We start from the raw sequence: 8,441 nt of genomic DNA on the forward strand, positions 1-8,441 counted from the left end.
TGTATCTGGTTCTAAATTCATCCCAGGGAAAAACAGTAGGCAAGAGCCACACATTTTTCTTGGGTATTCCTGTCTGGAAAATTGAATGAAGGTCCCCCTGTTGCTCACCTGCCTTTCTCTTTTATTATCTTGGGCTAAATACACTAGTGCTAGTAAATGCTCTTCCAAAAATTTTATTGTGGTACTTGTCAATTTCTATGGTGAAATACGTAGTTACCATGGCTCCAGAAATAAACCTAACATCACTGAATATGGAGTTGGGAAGAGATCTGTAGTATCACACCAGTCTATAGGATTTATACTACACAGATACAACAGACATAAATAATTTCAAGAACACAGGCAACAGTAAAATGTACTAAAGTAACTAGAAAGTGATGAGCTTTGAGCACTTGTTATCATTCTTGATAAAGTATCATATTTAATTATAATTTTGCAAAAGTTATTTTAATGATGCCTTTGTTTAACAACAGATGACTTTGTGAAGAGACTTTTTGTTAAAGTCTATGATATTTATTTGAATCTGGGTGGATGCCAACTGCTTTCCCTTCATTGTTAGCAGTGGACACCATCAGCTTCCTATGTTTCTGTCTCTTCTTCTCGGTCCCCACCCCCTGAGTACACTTTTAAACTAGAGTTCAGCCTCTTTAACTTGTTCCTTGTTTAGCTCTTTACCAAAATATATTGTTACAAAAGGTTTCCTGCAAATCCCCACAGACAAGTAGTAGCAAACAGAGGAAGATAGTGTTATTAGGAAGGCACAATCGTTACAATAAACTATGCAAACAGAACAAAGGACAGCAGACACACAGAAGGCTTTTCACAGAATCCATCGCGCCTTTGTGGTAAAACTTCTTAACCAACTAGGAATAGAAGAGAGCCAAATAATGGGCATCTATAAAAAGTCTATAGCTAATGTCATACCTAAGAAGGAATGATTTCTCCCTAAGATCAGGAACAAGATAAGGATGCCTGCCCCCCAACTGCTTTTATTTAACATTGCACTGGAAGCAATTAGAGGAAAAAGAAACCAAGAAAGAGGAAGGGGAGGAGGAATATTCAGATTAGAAAAGAAATAAATTATGTCTATTCACAAATGACATAGCTTATACATATATGCAAAATCCTAATCAACCTACTAAAAACTATTAGAAGTAAAAAATGAGTTGATCAAGGTTACAGAGTGAAAGATTAATATACAGACCTTTTATATATATATATATATATATATATATATATATATATATAATTGAACCCAGGGGCCCTCAACCACTGAGCCACATCCCCAGCCTTTTTGTATTTTGTATTTTATTTAGAGACCGGGTCTTGCTGAGTTGCTAAGTGCCTCACTAAATTGCTGAGGCTGGCTTTGAACTCATGATCCTTCTACCTGAGCCTCCCAGGTCACGGGGATTACAGGCGTATGTCTATACATTTTCAGTGATCATTCTGAAAATAAAATTGAGAAAACAATTCTAGATGTAATAGTGAAACTGGAGTTTGAGATGAAACTAATTCTCTGCTTCGGCTGGGGGCTGGGGTCTGTGTAAGATGCAGGCATCTGCAGCTGAGAAAGCCTGTCATAGTGTCAGCAGGTGATCCAGGCAGGGGATGCTGATCGTGTCCGCTGTGAGGGTTGCAGCCGGCAAAGCCCAATTCTTCTCCAGTGCTGTTGAGTGGGGTGTTGTACTCTTAATGGCAGGTTATGCCCCCCACCCCCGTGTTGCAGCAGACCCCAGGAGCCCACTGCCAATTTCTTCTGTCTGGGTTCCACAGACAAAGAAGAGTGAGTGCAAAAGAGTAGGGCTTCTTCACGTAGAAGAAAAGAGACAGCTCTCTCATAGGGTGGGAGGGAGTCTTATAAAGGTTGCCCCTTAAGTGCGCTGGTCTGGGGGTTTATATAGCTCTTGGGTCAATTTTATTGGTCTAAATTTATGCTATTTAGGGTTTGGAAAAATACCAATGGGTTTTAGTCAGCTTTTTCACTGTTGTGAGTAGAGGACCCAACTAGCACCATTATGGAGGAGGAAGAGTTTATTGGAGGGCTCACGGTTTCAGAGGTCTTAGTCCATAGAAGGCCGGCTCCATTTCTCAGGGCTTGAGATGAGACAGAACATCATGGCAGAATGTGTGGGGAAGGGAAGCAGCTCACATCCTGGTGATCAAGAAGGGGGGGCGGGGAGACTCCACTCTCCAGTTACAAATATATACACCAAAATCACACCCCAATGCCCACTCCTCCAGCCACACTCTACCACTTCAGTTACCACTCAGTTCATCCCTATCAGGGGATTGAATCACTGACTGGGTTAAGACTCTTGCAATCCAGTCATTTCTCCTCTGAACCTTCTTGAATTATCTCACAGGTAAGCTTCCGGGGGACACCTCACATCCAAACCACAGCACAATGCTGTTGGTTAGCCTTGCAGTCTCCATTTGGGTCTGTCCAACTCTGTTTTCCCATTCTCATTGGGAAGGAGGAGGTTGAGATCAGCAGATTGTGGATACTGAGGGGTTCAGGGCTGTGGCGCTAGGTGGAGTGGATTTGGGCTGCCATAGTGTGACAGGTCCATGAACCCTGGCTCTCCTCGGCCTTAGCTTGTGCTGGCAGGGTAGGTTCTGCATTGCCACCGGCCTAAGCTCACAGCCTGTGCTCCAACCTGACCAGTCCACTGCTCTGCAGTCCCAGGACAAGGGCTTGGCTTCAATAGCATCAAAAAGAATAAAATATTTAGATATAAATTTAATAAGAGGAATTCAAGGCTTAAACATTGAGAACTATGGGATATTAAAAGAAACCAGTGAAGAAGATAGAAATAAGTTTAAAGACATCCACTGTCTTGAACTTATTATTGGTAGATGGCAATATTTTTATACCATTTTGATAATAACCATACTTAGAAGATTCAACATGATTTCCATCAAAATCTGGGTTTTACAGAAATTGACAAAATTCATATGGAAATGCAAGGGATCTAGAATAGTCAAAAACAATGTTGAAAAAGAGCAAAGTTAGAGGATTCATACTTCTTAACTGCAAACAAACTTACTACAAATGTGTAATAATCAAGACTGTGTTTTACAGGCATAAGGATAAACATAGAGATCGATGGAGGGTCCAGAGGTAAAGTCCCACATTCACAGTCAACTCCTTTTCAACAGGGTACCAAGATGATTCAATGGAGAAAGAAGAGGTTTTTTTGCTTGTTTAACAAATGACATTGGAACAACTGAAAAACCACATGCAACAGAATGAAGCGGATCTCTATATTACACCATTCTCAAACATTAATTAAAAATGGATCATAAACACATAAACATAAGGGCTAACACCATAAAACCTTTACAAGAAAACCTAGGAGTAGATCTTCATGACCTTGGATTTTAGCAATGACTTCCTACATAGAACACCAAAACCCAAGCAACAAATGAAAACATAGATAAATTTGTCTGAATCAAAATGTAGAACTTTTGTGCTGCAAAGAGTACTATCAAGAAAGCAGAAGTAGAATTTACAGAATGGGAAAAGACATTTGCAAACTATGCTTCTGATAAGGGATTGTATCCAGAATACGTAAAGAACTCTTAAAACTCAATAATAAAAAGATATCCCTCTGTTCAAAAGGTCAAATGATTTAAGTAGACATTTCTCCAAAGAAAATACACAAATGTTCAATAAGCACATTTGAAAAAAATTCTCTAGGGACCAGGGAAATGCAAATCTAAACCACACTGAAATACAACTTCCTACTTACTAAGGCAACCATCATCAAAAAGACATAAAATAACAGTGCAGACGAGGTGGAGGAATGTTAAAATAATATAGACATGTGTTTTCAAGTCTTTGGGGAACAAATATACATGTTGAATTGCTGGGACATGTAGTTTAACACTTTGAGTGTCCCAGCAGTTCACCTTCTAGGTTTATACTCAAGAGAATTGAAAACATGTGTCTGAGCAAAAACTTGTTCAGGGATATTCCTAGCAGCATTATTTATAATAGTTAACATGTGAAAACAACTAACTGACCGTCAACTGATAAATGGATAAATAAAATGTGGCATATCCTTACAATGGAACATTCTCAGCCATAGAAAAAAGGAACAAAATCTGAAAAATATGCTAAATTTAAAAGGCCAGTCATAAAAGCTGGCATATTATGCAATTCTGTGTATATGGAATATTCAGGACGGGCAAATTGATACAGATAGAAAGGTTAGTGGTTATTTAGGGGAGGACGCTGGTTGGGGGGTAATGGAAGGTGACTGCTCACGGGTGCATGGTTTTTCTGGGTGCAGGGAGATAAAAATGTTCCAGTTAGATTAAAGTAGATTAGATTTTGGTGATGGCTGCACAATCCTGTCCACATATGAGAAAACATTGTGTAGTATACTTCAAATGAGTGAATTATGTAGCATTGAGTTGCATCTTAAAGCTATTTTTAAAAAAAAATTATGGACATCCCAGAATCCTAACCAGATTCTCAAGTCCATTGATTTGGGTCTGAAACTATTGCCTTCCTTGTTGGATGTTTGCTGAAACTTGGATGGTCTCCTATGCAGCCCTTCCAAGTGTCTCCAGTGTCAAGTGACATTTGGTACCTCTTAGCACCTCCATATTGGGTGGGGTTGGGATTCTCTAATATCTCATTGAGGGATTGTCCTCAAACTGGAGAGCGTACTCGCTGCAGTGTGTACCCACTGGACCACTTGAGAGGCTGACGGTACAGTCTTGGTAGATGGTGTCTTCTTGGAGCTTCAGAGTTGGTGACGTACTTTTCAGAGGACAGTCTTACCCTAACATGAAGACAAGCATAAACCAAATAAGCAGGGGGCCAACTCACCATGCACATAAATGCAGGGATGGATGACTTGGAGGCAGCAAGCTACTTCCACCCAACCCTAACAAGCTGCTTGTTTCCTACTGCGTGGGAGATATTTCAGTGGCAAAGTCCGACAAGTCCCATCTACGACATCTTCACAGAGCAACTAACTCCCCACATGTGCAAGTTACACAACGACAGCATATGCATTAGTTCTCTTTGAAAACATTTATAAAGTCGCCACAAAGTACTTTCTATGAGTAAAACAGAAATTTCTTTGGTGTGTGATTTAACCATTATTTAAAGAACGTCTGTTCATGGTGAAGTGTTTGACTTTCCAACATTTAATTAAATTTCATTTCATGGTTTAGAGCATTCCTTGATTTGACTTCTTTATGCAAAAACCATCAGGCCCATTTTTGCTTTCTAACCAAGTGGAACCGTGCAAATGTTTTGAGTAAATGATAAACTGAACACTTTTGCCAGGAGCAGCTATTTCTACAAGATGCGATGCCACTGAATTATCCAAGCAAAGTGGAAGATGCCATTTGCTAGCAGATGTAAGGAGACTGATAGAAGCTTGTAAACGTGGCTATTATCAAGCAATCCAAATAATTTTTTTTTTAAAAAAAGACGAGACAACAGCAAAAATCCTTAAAAACTTAAAAATGATAGACATTGTCACCAGTAGCAGTGGCCGGTTTGTTTTGTATGTCTCATCTAAGTTTTTTGGCATGAGGGCAGAACTCAAATTACATGCTCCAAAAATTGGTTCCTAAAGTTGTTTCTTTCCATTTGTGATTCACTTTCCTGGAGAAAAAGTGTTACACTTGGTGTGTCAGGACAGCCCGTGAGCAACTTTTCAATTCATCATGTAATTAAAACACTACATTTGCAATGGAAAGTGTAAAAAACAAAACTGCAACAATATTGGTAATCAAAACAGGAAAACAATAAAAATGAGAGGGAAAAAAAGAAGATCCCCTTATCTCTAAGGCTGTTCCTGTGAAACTCACATGCATTTAGAGAAAAAAAAATGAGAAGGCATTTGGAATTTTTTGTTGTTATTTATAAACATTTGGAATTTTATTTTTTAAAAAAATCACAACCACAAACATTGTTACAGTTGGTGGTCCTCTTGGTTCTCCACAATGACATGGAGCATGTTCGCAGGGGTTACCATTTTTAGATCTTAAACAACCATCATTAAAAGAAGGAGAAGGAGAAGGAGAAGGAGAAGGCACACTGCCATTTGATTTGTTTTTGTTTTCGTTTTTAGGGGGAATTGAACTCAGGGCACTGGACCACTGAGCCCCATCCCCAGCCTTATTTTGTATTTTATTTACAGACAGGGCCTCACGGAGTTGCTTAGTGCCTCACTTTTGCTGAGGCTGGCTTTGAACTCACGTTCCTCCTGCCTCAGCCTCCTGAGCCGCTGAGATGACAGGTGCACCACTCCAGGCCATTTGACTTGTTTTAATGTTTCTTTACAAACAGTGAAAAGTACTACAGTGCAGAAAAGGAATGATCATAATGTTGTGGCCAGCAGTATAAATATAGAATTATAAATTGAAAACATTTTCTGGTTTCAAAATTAAATCTGGTAGTCACTGGCACTCTGTGGGCGCTGCTGTAATGGGACCTGGTCCGTGTTCCTGATGATGTTGACCTTCATCTGTTGCCCAGGTCCTACCTGTCCTCCTTTTCTTCCTCCCATCTGTCAACCTCACCTTTCTCTGCCAAAGTCACCTTGGTCCATGCAAAGGCCACCACGGAAGCCACCTCTGTCTTCACCAGAGCCACCTCTGGGCATTCCACGTGGCCCTCCACCATCCACGAGGTCCCTCTTCCTCCCGGCATTTCTCTCTGCTTTCCTGAGGGTGCCCTCAGGCTTGGGGCTCTCACTATGGTTGCATTTGTTCTAAGGGTGAAGTTCTGGGTTCCACAACCCCCTCTGGGACACTGCCAGCCTCGGGCCTGGTGCTGGGTATTACCTCCTCCCTCAGAAACCCCGGCCCTCTTGAGCAAAAGCCTCCCTGGAACGGTGGCATCCACCTGTCGTCACGGGGCGGCACGCCACTTTGCATGGGGTTCATCAGAGGCTTCTTCTGAGCAAGTGCGACTCTCAGTGTCCTCCCTGGAAAGTCTTCTCCACTGAACCATCGCATGGTCTTTGGGTCTTCATAGGACACTGTGGCATGGCCTTTGGGTTCTCCTGTTTCCTCGTCCAGGAAAACCCAGTTCCTTGTGGATGTGGATCATGGGCTGCCCAGTTCTCTTGTTCTTCTTGACAACCCCACGCTGCTTAAAGAAGTCTGCCACACCGTGGTGGAGAGTCACGCTGTCATTTGATCCTTGCACCAAAACTGCATGGTAGGGAGGGTCATCATCAAGATCCAGTCCTTCACCCAGGGGTCCACTAGGCTTCCTGAAGCCTTCTCATTCCACTGCATCCTTCTCCCCACCCACCTGAGCTCATGCCTCCATGATCAAGTCCACACTCCCCCTGTCCCTGTTTCCTGGGCCATTCATGCTCCAGTTCTCTCCGGATCAGGAAAACCTTCCAGACTCCTGCCCAGAAATACCCAGGCTACTGGGAGGTCCCATGGGAATGAACTCCTCTGCCCATAGCTGCTGCCCTGTTGGAGGTACTGACTTGGAGCCAGGTTGTGGGATCCAGTGGGCATGGGGGATAATTAGTAGGATGCTGTACCCATTGACCAGAGCCACTCTGCCGTCCATAGCTGCTCAGTGCTCATGTGCTCTGCTGCGAGTACTCCTCTGATCATAGCTGGTTGGCTGTGTAGACGATAGGATGGAGGTGCAGGGTCTGGTTGCATGGGGAAGCTCCCAGGAACCTGGAGGTAACCGTAGTTACTTGTCTGCATCCTTGAGCTGGTTATAACCCCCTGTGCTAGACTGAGGTTGACTGGTCTCCAAGTGCTTGTTACCATCCTGCAGTCTCGTAGGTGTGGTGGTTGCCTGTTAGAGAGGCCGGGTGAGCAGGCTGAGTGCCATATGCAGACTGAGTTGCATAGGAGGCCTGAGTGGTGGTGACTGTGGCTGCGGTAAGGTCATAAGCACCTGTGCTGTACCCCTGGGCTGGCTGGCTGCCTGCCTGGCAGGGGGTGGGGGCAGTTGGCATAATGTAACCAGTGGGAAGCTGTCCATAAGAAGTTGATATGCGAACTGCCCTTAAGTGTCAGTGGACTGAGCCTGGGTACGGCTGACACCAGTAGCTGTCCATGAGAGCCATAGTTCTTTGTCCATATGCCTGGGTGACCTATGTGTATCCTTGAGTTGACTGGGGGTGTAAGCACTGTGCTCTGCTGGGTTGTAACTCACTGGAGGTACTAGACACCATTTTCTCTCCTTCCTCCGCCTGCATGTGAGCATTTTGCAGAAATTCTGAAGGAAAGCTACTAGCATCGATCTCCAATCTGACCCTGCCTTGGTTTGGGTTTTCCCTAAAGCCAGCTTGTGGCAAAACTTGGGAACCCAGTAAGCACAGTGAGGAGCTAGAAGTTGCAAGGTATGTTAGGGAGTAGTTACTGCTGTGGGTCACTGGGGCTCAGTCCCACTGGCACTATCTGGCAGACTGCAGGATACACCTCAGAGG

At 43.0% G+C, this 8,441-nt stretch overlaps 1 pseudogene; it reads right to left on the reverse strand.

Moving 5' to 3' along the window:
- Nucleotides 1-6,429: 6,429 nt before the first annotated feature.
- On the reverse strand, nt 6,430-8,092 carry LOC124099114 (RNA-binding protein EWS-like; annotated as a pseudogene).
- Nucleotides 8,093-8,441: the final 349 nt, after the last annotated feature.

The sequence above is a fragment of the Marmota monax genome, unplaced genomic scaffold (assembly GCF_021218885.2).
Source record: "Marmota monax isolate L192 unplaced genomic scaffold, Marmota_monax_Labrador192_F-V1.1 WCK01_AAM20220418_F8-fsc00217, whole genome shotgun sequence".
NCBI classification, from domain to species: Eukaryota; Metazoa; Chordata; class Mammalia; order Rodentia; family Sciuridae; genus Marmota; species Marmota monax.